Source organism: Choloepus didactylus, chromosome 26 (genome assembly GCF_015220235.1).
Source record: "Choloepus didactylus isolate mChoDid1 chromosome 26, mChoDid1.pri, whole genome shotgun sequence".
Classification (NCBI taxonomy): domain Eukaryota; kingdom Metazoa; phylum Chordata; class Mammalia; order Pilosa; family Megalonychidae; genus Choloepus; species Choloepus didactylus.
Genome location: NC_051332.1, coordinates 7,530,688 through 7,546,724, shown reverse-complemented (window position 1 = coordinate 7,546,724; position 16,037 = coordinate 7,530,688). Strand labels below are relative to the sequence as shown.

Sequence of the window (16,037 nt, the reverse complement as noted above, 5' to 3'; positions counted from 1 at the left end):
CTTTGTGCCAGTACCATGCTGTTTTGGCAACTGTGGCTTTATAATAAGCTTCAAAGTCAGGGAGTGAAAGTCCTCCCACTTCGTTTTTCTTCTTTAGAGTGTCTTTAGCAATTCGAGGCATCTTCCCTTTCCAAATAAATTTGATAACTAGCTTTTCCAAGTCTGCAAAGTAGGTTGTTGGAATTTTGATTGGGATTGCATTGAATCTGTAGATGAGTTTGGGTAGAATTGACATCTTAATGACATTTAGCCTTCCTATCCATGAACATGGAATATTTCTCCATCTTTTAAGGTCCCCTTCTATTTCTTTTAGTAGAGTTATGTAGTTTTCTTTGTATAGGTCTTTTACATCTTTGGTTAAGTTTATTCCTAGGTACTTGATTTTTTTAGTTGTAATTGAAAATGGTATCTTTTTCTTGAGTGTCTCTTCAGTTTGTTCATTTCTAGCATATAGAAACATTACTGACTTATGTGCATTAATCTTGTATCCCGCTACTTTGTTAAATTTGTTTATTAGCTCTAGTAGCTGTATCGTTGATTTCTCAGGGTTTTCTAGATATAAGATCATACCATCTGCAAACAATGACAGTTTTACTTCTTCTTTTCCAATGTGGATGCCTTTTATTTCTTTGTCTTGCCGGATTGCCCTGGCTAGCACTTCCAGCACAATGTTGAATAACAGTGGTGACAGCGGACATCCTTGTCTTGTTCCTGATCTTAGAGGGAAGGCTTTCAGTCTCTCCCCATTGAATACTATGCTGGCTGTGGGTTTTTCATATATGCTCTTTATCATGTTGAGGAAGTTTCCTTCAATTCCTACCTTTTGAAGTGTTTTTATCAAAAAGGGATGTTGGATTTTGTCAAATGCTTTTTCAGCATCTATTGAGATGATCAATTGATTTTTCCCTTTTGACTTGTTAATGTGTTGTAATACATTGATTGATTTTCTTATGTTGAACCATCCTTGCATGCCTGGAATGAACCCCACTTGGTCATGGTGTATGATTTTTTAATGTGTCTTTGGATTCGATTTGCAAGTATTTTGTTGAGGATTTTTGCATCTATATTCATTAGGGAGATTGGCCGGTAGTTTTCCTTTTTTGTAGCATCTTTGCCTGGTTTTGGTATTAGATTGATGTTAGCTTCATAAAATGAGTTAGGTAGTGTTCCATTTTCTTCAATGTTTTGAAAGAGTTTGAGTAAGATTGGTGTCAGTTCTTTCTGGAAAGTTTGGTAGAATTCCCCTGTGAAGCCATCTGGCCCTGGGCATTTATTTGTGGGAAGATTTTTGATGACTGATTGGTTCTCTTTGCTTGTGATGGGTTGGTTGAGGTCTTCTGTTTCTTCTCTGGTCAGTCTAGGTTGTTCATATGTTTCCAGGAAATTGTCCATTTCTTCTACATTATCCAGTTTGTTGCCATACAGTTGTTCATAATATCCTCTTATAGTTTTTTTAATTTCTTCAGGATCTGCAGTTATGTCACCTTTTTCATTCATTATTTTGTTTATATGGGTCTTCTCTCTTTTTGATATTGTCAGTCTAGCTAGGGGCTTGTCAATCTTGTTGATCTTCTCAAAGAACCAACATTTTCTTATATTTATCCTCTCTATTGTTTTTTTGTTCTCTATGTCATTTATTTCTGCTTTAATTCTTGTTATTTCTTTTCTTCTACTTGGTTTAGGATTGGTTGGCTGTTCATTTTCTTGCTTCTTCAGTTGATCCATTAGTTCTTTAATTTTGGCTCTTTCTTCCTTTTTAATATATGCGTTTAGTGCTATAAATTTCCCCCTTAGCACTGCTTTTACTGCATCCCATAGGTTTTGGTATGTTGTGTTCTCATTTTCATTCGTCTCTATATATTTAGCAATTTCTCTTGCTATTTCTTCTTTAACCCACTGATTGTTTAGGAGTGTGTTGTTTAACCTCCAGGTATTTGTGAATTTTGTAAGTCTCTGATGGTTATTGACTTCTAATTGTATTCCATTGTGGTCAGAGATTGTGCTTTGAATAATGTCAATCTTGTTAAATTTATTGAGGCTTGTTTTATGTCCCAGCATATGATCTATTCTGGAGAAAGTTCCGTGAGCACTAGAAAAGTATGTGTATCCTGGTGATTTGGGATGTAATGTCCTGTATATGTCTGTTAAATCTAATTCATTTCTCAGATTGTTTAGGTTTTCAATTTCCTTATTGGTCTTCTGTCTGGTTGATCTGTCTATAGGAGAGAGTGATGTGTTGAAGTCTCCCACAATTATTGTGGAAACATCAATTGTTTCCTTTAGTTTTGCCAGTGTTTCTCTCATGTATTTTGTGGCACCTTGATTGGGTGCATGGACATATACGATTGTTATTTCTTCTTGCTGAATTGCCCCTTTTATTAGTATGTAGTGGCCTTCTTTTTCTCTCAAAACATCCCTGCATTTGAAGTCTATTTTATCTGAGATTAATATTGCTACACCTGCTTTCTTTTGGCTGTAGCTGGCATGAAATATTTTTTTCCATCCTTTCACTTTCAGTTTCTTTGTGTCCCTGTGTCTAAGATGAGTCTCTTGTATGCAACGTATTGATGGTTCATTTTTTTTTATCCATTCTGTGAATCTATGTCTTTTAATTGGGGAGTTTAATCCATTTACATTCAACATTATAACCGTGAAGGCATTTCTTGAATCAGCCATCTTATCCTTTGGTTTATGTTTGTCATATTTTTCCCCTCTGTCTATTAATATCCCTTATTGTACCCATACCGAATCTCTTTAGTACTGAACCTTTCTCCAAGTCTCTCTGTCCTTTCTTTGTTTCTCTGTCTGTAGGGCTCCCTTTAGTATCTCCAGTAGGGCAGGTCTCTTGTTAGCAAATTCTCTCAGCATTTGTTTGTCTGTGAAAAATTTAAGCTCTCCCTCAAATTTGAAGGAGAGCTTTGCTGGATAAAGTATTCTTGGCTGTAAATTTTTCTCACTCAGAATTTTAAATATATCGTGCCACTGCCTTCTCACCTCCATGGCGGCTGCTGAGTAGTCACTACTTAGTCTTATGCTGTTTCCTTTGTATGTGGTGAATTGCTTTTCTCTTGCTGCTTTCAGAACTTGCTCCTTCTCTTCTGTGTTTGACAGTGTGATCAGTATATGTCTCGGAGTGGGTTTATTTGGATTTATTCTATTTGGAGTTCGCTGAGTATTTATGATTTGTGTATTTATGTTGTTTAGAAGATTTGGGAAGTTTTCCCCAACAATTTCTTTGAATACTCTTCCTAGACCTTTACCCCTTTCTTCCCCTTCTGGGACATCAATGAGTCTTATATTCGGACGTTTCATATCATCTATCATATCCCTGAGCTCCATTTCGATTTTTTCAATTTTTTTCCCCATTCTTTCTTTTATGCTTTCATTTTCCATTCTGTCATGTTCCAGGTCACTGATTCGTTGTTCAACTTCCTCTAGTCTTGTACTATGAGTGTCCAGAATCTTTTTAATTTGGTCAACAATTTCTTTAATTTCCATAAGATCATCCATTTTTTTATTTAGTCTTGCAATGTCTTCTTTATGCTCTTCTAGGGTCTTCTTGATTTCCTTTGTCTCCCGTACTATGGTTTCATTGTTCATCTTTAGTTCTCCGAGTAGCCGCTCTAGGTGCTGTGTCTCTTCTGATCTTTTGATTTGGGTGCTTGGGCTTGAGTTATGCATATCATCTGTTTTTTTCATATGCTTTATAATTTTCTGTTGTTTTTGGCCTCGTGGCATTTGCTGAACTTGATAGGGTTCTTTTAGGATTTGTAGACAAATTGAAGTCCTTATCTCTAATTTATCAGATCTACAGCTTCGTGGAGTCCACTTTCTCTAACTAACCAGCAGGTGGCGTCCACGAGCCACCTGTTCTATACAAGCCAGTTCTCCCCTGCTTAGCCTTTTTGGTGTGTGGGGGATTGAGTCTTGTGGGGTCCAATTGGTGTACCAAGCTTGCGTGTGTAGTTGGTGTTGCCTGCCCTGTATATGGGGCATGTTTCTGGGCAGTCAGGGAGGGGGGGTGGCCCTAACAATCAAATCTCCCTGGTGATCCTAGAGTTTTGAATCTGCTGCAATAGTCTAATCCTTCAGTTCAGTCCTGCCACTGTTTGTCTCTGCCACTGACCCACAAGTCCTTGGTATTGGCGCATGGCTCCTGAGACTTGCAAGTGGGCCCCTCTTCCAGGCCGTGCACCCCGGGCCCTCTGTTGAGGGATGACTGTGCTATGTCACAGGTGAGTGCCGTCCCCCCAGGGCGGTTCTGGGCTGCTGGTCTGTGTAGGGAGGCTCCCAGTTTGCTGAAATGATGGCTGAATGGGGCTTTGTTAATTCACACTGCTCCACCTTCCCAACTCTGGGACAATCAGCTGAGGTTGCAGGGAAGGCTAATGTCCACACCCAGTTTTGTGATATGTGCCTGTTGTTTGAAGCACTTCCGTCACACTGGGTTGTCTGGGGCAGCTCTGGGCTATGGGACTGGCAATGGGCAGGAGTGTTTCCTGTCCACCAGGATGATGGCTGTGAGTGGACACCCCCTTTTTCTTGGGAAGTTGTGGTGTTTAGTGAGTTTTCTCAGCCACTGGATTGTTGCCTTTTTTCTCAGAGCTCTCTTAGTTCTGCACTTGAGTTGACCTTCCCAAATTGCAAGTTTTTGAAGCTTTCTGTATTGGGCTTCTTAGAGTAATTGTTTTAGAAAAAGAAAAAAGGATTAAAAAAAAAAAAGGGCCCTCCTCAGAGATCTAATGGGTTATTGAAATGCTAATAGACAAAGCAACCAGGGCCATTAAGGAAAGGTCCACAGGGCAGAGAGATCAGCTTTTCTTCAGGATTTGCATATGCGCCTTGGGGCCTGAGCTCTGCCCTTCCCCTTTCTATGTTCACCAGAACTCCAAAATCCTCCGCTTTTATTTTGCAGTTTTTCATGTTGTTTTTTTTCTATGCCTGTCTCCTCTCTGCTGGGCTGGCTGCTCTCAGATTCTCTGGTGTCTGGTCTCAGTCTATCTATGGTTGGAGTTTGGATCAGTAGAATGAGTTTCCGATAAGGGCTGCCACTGCAGTTCTCCCTTCTCCTTCCCGGAGCTGACAGCCCCTCCTCCCACGGGACTGAGCCTGGCAGGGAGGGGCATGGGTCCCCTGGCCACAAAAACTTACAGATTTCACTGATCTCAGCAGTTCGACGTTTTCATGAGTGTTGTATGAAGTATGCCCAAAGTCAGATTGCTCTGTGGTGTCCAGTCCACGCAGTTCCTGGCTTTCTGCCTACTTTCCTGGAGAAGTAACTAAAACATACAGCTCACCAGTCCACCATCTTGCCCCACCTTGATCTAAATGTAATACTTTTAATGAAATTGTACAGGACATTATGTTAAAATCTAAAATCTCACAAAGTGGGAGATTTAATTTAAAAGTGTAAAAATGTCAGAATATGACATACATTCAGATAGAATCACTGTAAGTTCTGTCCACCAGATGGGTTCCTAGGGAGCTTTACATGGACAAGTCAATAATCATCCTATCCCTACATAGTAAAATGAAGTGCATCTGTGTTTCTTTAACTGACTGGTAGGTTGCAACTATAGTTTTACAGTTATTTCCTTTTTTATAAAGTATTTACACAGCAATTGGTTAATTTAAATGATTGTATTGCTTGAAAAAATGTGTAATTCCAAGAAAAATCATAAGTATACAAAATCCAACTCTGTGTCATTACTTTTGTTATCAGATTAATCAATGTTTCCAGATCAGTCAGTAATTATTAACAAATACTTGACACCTAATTTTATTTTGTAGCAACTGTACCTGGATCCTGAGAGAAAGCTTTATTTGTATTTTTAAAAATTCAAAAATTCTAATATATATAATGATAATGCTTCTTCTTGAATGAGTCCAAATATTAATCATATACTTCATTTGTTAATTGGTAAATTTCTCTTGAGCTAGGAGTGCTGTTGCAAAGATTACTTTTGCATCATATAATTGTCCAGCCCCTGCTTTCTGTGCAAAGTAGAAAACCTCATAAAACTAAAATCCTTAGGAATCTTGCCAAACAAATTGTTGACTCTGGATTGTTTGTCCCTTAATATATGAATGCCATTCATTGAAGAAATTTGCATCATTCTTGAATTACTCTTAAAGTATATATGCATGATAGGTTTGTTTATGTAATACAATTAAAATTTATAGGGGAAAACACCAAATATAACTATATAAAGATGTGTCTGACTAAAAAGAATCTCTGGTAATATTTAGTCCTTTCTACAAGAGTAAGATAGAGTAAAAATTAGCAGTACAATGTCTTTGGAACTTTTGTTATAATGGCTTTTGCATTAGTAGGGATTTTTTAATTACCCATAAAAAATCACCTCTGTTCTTAGTGATGTGTTCAAAAAAATAAAAGAGGAGGTTATTGTCTAACACAACAGAACATTCCAGTGTGTTACTAAATTTGGATTCAGTGACCTGTATGTCATCACGACTCATGATTTTTGCAGCCTTAAGCTGTTTTCCTCCCATTGACCTTTTGGTCAAGTATGCTTTTTCCTTGTTTACAACCCTCAGGAGGGTCAGTTACATCTTGCCACATTCAAGTGTACTGGAAAATTTATCACTTTCTTCAATTGCCTAAGGAAAACCTCAAGAGTTAGCTTGATTGGACCTTATCATGTCATGTCTCAAACTTGGAGCCAAAGTTTTCATCCTTTGAAAACTGGAAAGGTGTGCCAGTTTGAATGTATTGTGTCCCCCAAACACCATTATCTTTGATGTAGTCTTGTGGGGCAGACGTTTTGGTGCTGATTAGATTTGCTTGGAATGTGCCCCACCCAGCTGTGTGTTATGATTCTGATGAGATATTCCTATGGAGGCATGGCCCCACCCATTCAGGGTGGGCCTTGATCAGTGGAGCCATATAAATGAGCTGACTCAAAGAGAAGGAACTCAGTGCAGCTGTGAGTGACAGTTTGAAGAGGAGGTATAGCCAAGAAGGACCCTTTGAAGAAAGCACAGGAGCTGCTGATGAGAGACAGTTTGAAGATGGCCATTGAAAGCAGACTCTTGCTCCAGAAAAGCTGAGAGAGAACAAATATCCCAAGTGCAACTAAGAGTGACATTTTTGAGGAACTGCACCCTAGAGAGGAATGTCCTGGAAGAAAGCCATTTTGAAAACAGAACTTTGGAGCAGATGCCAGCCACGTGCCTTCCCAGCTAACAGAGGTTTTCTGGATGCCATTGGCTATCCTCCAGTGAAGGCACCTGATAACTGATGTGTTACCTTGGACACTTTATGGCCTTATGACTGTAACTGTGTAGCCAAATAAACCCCCTTTTTATAAAAGGCAATCCTTCTCTGGTGTTTTGCATTCCAGCAGCATTAGCAAACTAGAACAGAAGGTGTGTTTCCTCACTGAGAAACAAAACAAAGGAACAATGGGTTCTAGGGAGACAATGATTCAAAAAATGTCTCTCACACATTAGGATTAACACAGGATGTAGAAAGAGAAACAGTGAAATGTAAATAGAATAGATTTCTTTCCTCTAACCCATGGTAGGTGGCATGTCAGGAAAATGCACAGTTTGAGTGAAAAATATTCCTAATTTCCTATCAAATTTATGAAACTTCAAAATACAAATTTATCAGTTGATATTGGAGGTTGGTGGAGCTAAGCAGAATAATACCATATGCCTGAAGAATATTCCATATCTGTGTTTTCTATTCACCCTCATTGATTATTTTTTCTTTTTGTGCTTAAGAAACTTTGATCACCCTAGCAAGTTTATTTTTAGAGTTCAACTTCCCATTTCCTATGCTTCCATTATAGAAGCTCATTTTTGGGACCAGACCTAAACAGGCCTTTCCCAGTGTGGCTTCAAACTTCTTTTCTACATCTGTTTTAATATCATATGGGGAGTTTCCTATATTGATTAAATACAAAAATATTTGAGCTGATTTAACAAATGATTTTGCTCCATTTCTAGAAGAAGCAGAAGTGAACTGTTGTACCATTCAGCCATCTCTAAGTGTTGACCTTCAATGGTAGTGGAGAGAAAGGTATAGTTTGAAGGAAAAATAAATATTATAATGTAATCTTTAAGATCATTGATCTTTCATTTACAGTTGAGAGATCTAGTCACATATTCCTTATCCACATCATTTATAATTGCTCCACAGATCTTGTACTTTCCCACTCTATACAGTGAGACAATTGACCCATTGTGAGAATGTAACATAGATTGTGACTTCAGGCTATCTGTCCCCACAAAAAAAGTGGACAATAATAATTAGATAAACTATGTATTGAGCCCCTACTATATGCTAGACAATATACTGAGTGTTTTACAAAATCTGTCTCCCTTATATCTTACAATACCACAATGAAGATATGAGGTATTATCTCCATTACAAAAATGACAAGCAAGAGGAATGGAGAAGTTAAGAAATTTGCCAATGGTTACACCATTTGTATAAATTAAGTTGTGAAATACAGTAATAAATAAGGCAAGGTCCTTGCCTTCAGAACTCTACAATATAGTGAAAAGAAACTTAAGAAAAAACAAAGGTTCGAGAGTATCATAAGATAGTAAGTAGAAAAGATGTAATTATGAAGATAAGAGGAAGCTTTAATAAATAATTATTGAGCTGAAATATGAAAGAATATCATGAATTAATTAGATCAAGGGGATAGTTGTTGGAGTCAATATTCTAAGAAGAGGTAACAGCATGTTCAGTGTCTCTGTGATGGGATACTACCCAAGAGATGGAAAGAAAGTCATTGAACTGGACCAAAGAGAATATTTCCTGAAATTCATGAGATCACAAAGGAGCCAGATCATACAAAACACTTTTGGCCATATTAACAGTTTTGTCTTTATCTTAAAAGCAATAGAAAATACTGTATTCACTTAAACATTTTGGCAGTAAAATAAAATTTATATTTGAAACTCTCACTATGACTGCATTTGGAACAGAGAAAGGTCCATCCTAATGGATGGAGGGAGGTCAATTATAAGGTAAGAATTGATCCTTGGACTATGACAGTGGGGATTGAGAGAATTGGGTGGCTTTTCATAAGTTTCAGGTATAAAAGTGTCATTAATTTATCATAAATTGAATATATGTGATAAAGAGAGGTATAAGTCAAGGAAATTTTTGGATTTCTGTCATCCATAGAAGAGTGAATGGTGGAGTAATTTGCTGCTAAGATACAAATGGAGAATTTTGACCTTTTTTCCAGAATGAGAGTCACTCATAGACCTGATTTGGGCATGTTATGTTTGAGATATCTTAAACTTCCAAGAAGATATATCAATTAGAAACTGAACTTCAAATTTCAAATTAGTACTGTGGGATTAGGGGTTATGGTATTGAAATGAAGCCGAAATAGGGGTATTGTAAATGACATTGGAACTATGTAGTATTAGAGACTACATTTGTCAGCCAAATACAGGAATTGGCTCTTGTATTCTTATGGATCATTTACTGAAGAAGTTGACTTTTTTTTTAGGGAAACAGGTTAAAAATACTAACTCCCTTAAAAATACTTATAGGAAACATTCTCTTAACCCTTTGCACACTTTTATAGTTTCAAATAGGCCTAATATCTGTTTTTCCTCTCTTTCCCATTGTCTTGAGGTAGTAGCTCCTTCTAATATAATGTCCCTGTATAGTGCTCTAAAAATGGCAAACATGCCCATCATCTAAAAATTGAAATTTTAGTTTAATATTTTAGTGCATATTAGAGGGTTTATTACTAAAATAGTTGGAATAATTTAAAGACTATTGAAAGAGGAAGATCTCTGAAGATAAAGGAAATAGATTCTATCTACATTGTATTTTAGAAACTTATAGATCAGTATATTAATTAGAAGGGTGACTACTGACTTACCATAAATGAGGTGTTCTTTCTTTTTTTTTTGGTAAATTCTTGTACTTTGGGCACAATGTAAGAATGGATGATTCGAATATCCTGTTTAATCAGGTCTATAATGTGAATGCTATGTGTGTAACTGATTTTGAAATAATGAAATAAACATTTGTAAGTTTACTTAGAAAATACAATTCTTTGGGAATACAATTAAGAAATGGCTTTACTTTTTTCCAAATTAGTGCTTAACCTTGTTCTTTGGATTTCATGTTTTTAATCCCTTGGCTGTATCTGTCAGTTTCCATAACAACTTTTGTTATTAAAGTTCAGGAAATTGGATTTTAAAAACTTAATCTCAGTTCAGCCATTAGATAACAGCTTCTAGACTTTAGGTCCTCAATTGAATTGATAAACCATGGATGAGGGAGAAGAAGAAGGGAAATGCTTTACTGCATGAGAACAAAGCAATGACGGTATATATTTAACAATGCAGTTGCATCCCTGATACAATTGCATATGATTCCACTAAACCTACTAGGTTTCTTGTTGAAGGTATACATAACTTCTTGCAGCAACATTTAGTTTCACCCTTGTTCCTCTAGTGTTGAGAACATCCACAGAAGAGGGGTCAACTGTGTATACCTTTGGTTCCTCTAGTAATCTATACCCCAACTCCTTATCATTGTTGGTTTTCTTCTCCATTGTTGCTAACCTCCATGCTCTTCAGATACAGATACAGGGAGAATGAGGATCCTGTTATATGGTCTACAAACACCATAGAAAGCTGGTAAAGTTTGGAGAGTTCTGGATGTCTTTTCAAGCATGATACATGCCATTCCTTTGAAACTATGTTTTCAAGGACTCCTGCAGTGAACTTGACACTCAGTTATTGGAAAGAAGTGACCCCAGCCTTTCTGTTAAAGTGTGGCCCAAACTCTAGGGGATAACAGTGAAGGTCTGCATTCAACTTTTTGCCATCCTAAGCTTCACTCAGATTGGGGTACATACTTTGGCTATAGGTTTGACATCTTAGTAAGCATCCAGCTGTATATAGTCCATGTATTGGTTTCCTGGAACTGCCATAACAAATTGTCAGAAACTGGGTAGCTTAACAATAACAGATATTTATTCTTTCCCACTTCAAGAGGCCACAAGTTCAAAATAAAGTCATTAGGAGGGCCATGCTCCCTCCCCAGGCTACGTGGAAGAAGCCTGTAGCTTCTAGTGGCTCCTGGTGTTTCTTGGCTGTGGCAGCATTGATTCGACTTTGCATCAGTGTCTTCATATGGCCCTCATCCTTCTACTTGTATCATTGTGTCCTTTCCACTCTAATAAGGACACCAGTCAATAATTTAGGACTCATCCTATATATAGATGCAAAAACCCTGTTTCCAAATAATGTCATGTTGTTAAGTTCCAGACAGCACCTGAATTTGGGAGTGACACTATTCAACCCACACAGTCCAATTTTATGTTTTCACAGGCATTCTGATTTTTACAAATGATTCTCTTTGATACACCCCAGGATAATTTTGTATACTGGGCACTGCATCCCTATCTCTCTTGAGGAGAGGGAAAATCTCCTCATGAACATGGCAATTCTATAAGAACAACAGTTCTCATTGCCTCATAGACTCCCCAGTCTTCTCATTATATACAAGTTGACAGAGGCATGTAAGGTGGCTGGGATGATTTTATACCTATTAGGTCTGGGCCCTTGGCCCCTCTCCCATCTCCTTGTTTTGAAAAGCCAGGCTGCAGATCAGACCATGCCTCATGTTCCCCTTCCCTTCCCCCATTTTGTACCACTGCCTCACTGCCTTTGTTTGAGCTCATCAGTGCCCCCTTTCCTTTCCCCCACTTGACACCACAAGGTTGTTCCCTCCCTCCCCCACCTCTCCTGTTTGAATCTACAGACCAGGCCCTGCCAAAGTTACAAGATGAACTATGTGTAATCCCCTATTTGCCAAAAGTCACACACCTTACATGTTCGAGACACAGTGTAACCTTCTGATTGGCAAAAGGCCTATAAAAGGAAATCCCACCACCCAACTTCATGCTTCCCCCTGCTCCCCCAGCATAATTTCTGCCAACAGGGACCACCCTGAGGCTTCTCTCCAATAAAACTTTTCTTTGTTACCTTCCCATTTGGCCTTGTTGCCCATCTTTCAAACTAAACTACCTTACAATACCTACCTATAAGCTCAATTATTAGTGGGTCATTTTCAGTCTTCTTCAGAATTTTTTTAAATTAGAGAAATTGTAGGTTTACAGAAAAATCATGCATAAAATTCAGAATTCCCATATGCCATCCTATTCCTTTAAAATTTAAATTGCTTCTCTCCTTTAGCTTTGTCCTCATCTGAAATTGCTAAACAACTGAAAAAAGACCAACTCAAAAGCTGTCATATATTTGCAGCAATAGTTCCAGTGAATATATCATCTTTATTACATGAGTTTAAAATGCTTTAACATACTGAAAAAAATATTTAATAAAAATTTTAATATCAGTTCCTAGTATTTTGGAGGTTTCTAAAAGCAACTACTACTGGATATTCTGATACTTAAAATCAGTTTTAACTGTGGAAGTGGTTGTGTCAAATAGCCTTAACAGGGGACAGCTTGGTACTGGCAATGACCAGTGAAGTAGATATGTATTGGGAAATGATCTCATTGGCTTTTTATTACTTAAATTCCATTTCTACAAACACCCTTTACCTCCCATACTATCAGCTCTAAAGCATTTTTTAAGGTTGCTTTTGGAACCCATACTCATTCTTTTAAGCAAAGAGCTGGTATTGAGTTGTCTCTCATGGTATGTGTAGAAGCTCTCCACCACATACTAGGTTGTGGAGGAACTGTTTAGAGCCCAAGCAATAAAATATGACACATGTTTGGTGATGAGTTTTCTGTTGTTTTTTTCCTAGGAATGCAGCACCATTCTTGCATTCTAGGGTATTGGAGGCTAAGAGTGCCCTGAACCATTACTTCTGCCCCAAGTATGGATTTTTAAATAGAGTTTGGTTAGTGAATAGCAACAGCAAAGATTCTCTAAGTGGTTTTGCACAGTAGTAGTGGGTGTTGAAAAGTAAGGGTAAAACAATATAAGAGATCAGATACTCTAGGGTTACCAGCAGTTTCCAGAATGTGAGGTATTTGCCATGTATCTCAGAGCCAACTATTTCATGGAGCAGAAGTTTCAGAGATAGCACCTCCCAGTGTGTGACAAGTTTCACACCTCCCAGGCATGACCCTCTTCTGATGATTGCTGACCAGGAGTGTGTATATTCCTCAACTACCTGGACCCAGATGGTGAGTTTTAGGACTGTGTTTTAAACTGTTTCCCTCAGAATTGTTCTTCTAGCTGTCTATGGTCCCTGGCCTTCCCTTCCCTGAAAACTTTCTCTCTTCTGAGCCCCTCCCAAATAAATTATTTTCCCATCTTAAGGTTTGATTCTAGGGTAACAACACTAAGATGAAATTAAAGGTTACCTCTTATATTTACAAACTGTAACTGCAAATTTAATTATTTTGGTCAACTTTTTTATCAAATATCATCAAAAGGAAGCAATATTTGTTAAAAATAAATTTTTATTTATTTGCATATGGCCATCTTTGTCTTAATTATTCAATGGGTTGAAATTAATGTAGTGAATTATCTAGATTTTGGACAGTGCCTAAAGGAAATTATATTGGAATGAATACAGGATTCATAATATGAGTAGCAAGAGGGAATGTCACTATGAGTGAAGCTTCTCTAAAAACAAAACAAAAAAGATGGATAAAGCAATGTAAGATACTGTTTTAGAAATGACACATGGTCTCTCAATGGATTTTACAAGATATATATTTAGGGTTGCGTCACAGTGGATCTCTCTTATCAGTAATTACTAACAGCATTTCTTATGATGTATGGAAATAAAAGGAGAGTAATTAAGAGTGGGAAGTTCATTTAAGAAAATAGATTTTAATAGTCTATATCAGACACAAAATTGATAATTATTTCTTCCTATCCACACTTTATTTTTCCTCAAGAAGAATATTTCATGTTCCTTGTTAAAATGGTGCAAAACATACTGAAATTCATCCTATTACCATTGGGAAGGGAAAAATAGATGGTGACTGGCAAAAGTGTGATGCTCAGTCAATATTGTTGAACAAATGAATGTCTAAACAACAACCTCATGACTTCACACATAGTTTCCTTTGCATAATCATGAAAAATCCCCTGCAACTAAGACTCTCTGTTCTCAGCTTGGATGACAAGAATACTGTGTTACTCTTTGGAAAAGCCCCTCTAATGAAGTTTCTTAGTTCTTAACTGATTCATCAGTGTGAATTGTTAACAGACTTCCCTGACCAAATGCTTACCCCTATACATCTTAGTTACATTTAGCAGACCCAAATAGGAAAGTAGATTGCATCTCTAAACTTGTAATTTCATTCCTTTTCTCATTTCCTGAAGAATCCATAAAGGTCATCTCCCTGATTTCCCTTTGATGCTCACCAATTCTCTTTGATCCAAACAATGCTTGCAAACCTGTTTCTTGCAGTCCCTCTGGGAGGCAGATCTTAGACTATGAGGGCCCTGTATCCATCGGCTATTAAATATCCTTGGTCTGTGACCAAATTGAGGTGATTAGTTGTTTATGCTGCACCTGGCATGGACCCCAAAGACCCATAAGTTCCCCTTCAATCACAATGAGAAATGTAGAGCAAATCCAAATGCTTTTTTTTCAAGGCTATAAATGCTTTAATGGTAATATATATTGGTAGCAGGATCATAAAACCTTATGTAATTTCTCTGTATAGTAGTAAAATTTCCAGCCCCCAATGACCTAGTCATCAAGATTTAGGCCATTTGTCTAAGAAGTTTCTTTGAAAGACTTCCTTCACTTCCTTGTTCCTCAAGGTATAGATCAGAGGGTTCAGAGCACGTGTGACCACTGTGCATGTGAATGCAGTTGCCTTGTCTGTTTCTAGAGTGTGGGCAGCCTTAGGTTGGAGATAAGTGAACAAGACAGTGACATAGAAATGAGAAACAACCAGGATGTGAAAAGAACAAGTGGAGAAAGCTTTGTGTTTGCCAGCTACAGAGTGGATCCTAAAGATGGCCACAAGAATGTGCACATCAGAGCACAGAATGAGCAAACATGGACTCATAATGAAGAGCACAGAGACAGCAAACATCATGACCTCATTTTTGGAAATATCCACACAAGCCAGTTTCACTACAGGCATGATGTCACTGAAAAAGTGCTTAATCTTTCCTGTTCCACAGAAAGGCAGAGTGAAGATCCATGTAGTCTAGGCTGACTCCACCATCACCCCAGTGGTCCAAGATGCTACAGCAAATTTCAAACACACATGGGGTCCCTTAAGGAGAGTGTAATGTAGTGGGTAACAAATAGCTACAAAGTGATCATAAGCCATGGCTGCCAGCAGGCAGCATTCTGTCAGTCCCAAGATGGTAAATATGTACATCTGGGCTGCACAGCCTCCCACACTAGTGGTCTTGTTCTCCACCAGCAGGTGCACCAGCATCTGAGGCACCACATTGGTGGTATAACACATCTTCAGAAAGGAGAAATTCACCAGGAAGAAATACATGGGAGTGTTCAGGGAAGGAGTGACCCAGATCAGGCAGATAATGATGAGGTTTCCTCCCAGAGTAAACAAATAGATAGCTAAGAAAACAACAAAGAGCATAGGCCATAACTCTGCCAGAGCAGAAAAAGCCATGAATGTGAATTTGGTACAGAAGGACTGGTTTCCAATCATCCTGGACTCAGAGTCAGACATTTGTGGAGACAAACAAGAGTATGAATATAAAGGTATCCAGTCACTTATTACAGATTTCTATCAAACTTCTGCAAAAGGAGCTGAGAATTAAGACACCTTTTTTCTTGTTTTCTAAATAATTGCTCAAATAAAATAGATGTAATATTCTATCCTGACTTTGTGTTTTGACTGTCATGCTTATATCAAGGAAATTTAGAGTTAACAACTACTTAAAGTTACATATTCTGATCTTTTACTGTTTATTCTAATTTCATATACATAAGATTACACAATTAATATATGTAGGCATTCTAATTATAAAGGAGTCATACAAAACCTAAGTATACACAGTGAAGTTTAAATGGTCTATATTCTGAATCTTCCAAATATCACCAC

At 37.7% G+C, this 16,037-nt stretch overlaps 1 pseudogene; it reads right to left on the bottom strand.

Moving 5' to 3' along the window:
• Positions 1 to 14,705: 14,705 nt before the first annotated feature.
• LOC119520718 lies at positions 14,706 to 15,662 on the bottom strand (annotated as a pseudogene).
• Between the last annotated feature and the right edge of the window lie 375 nt (positions 15,663 to 16,037).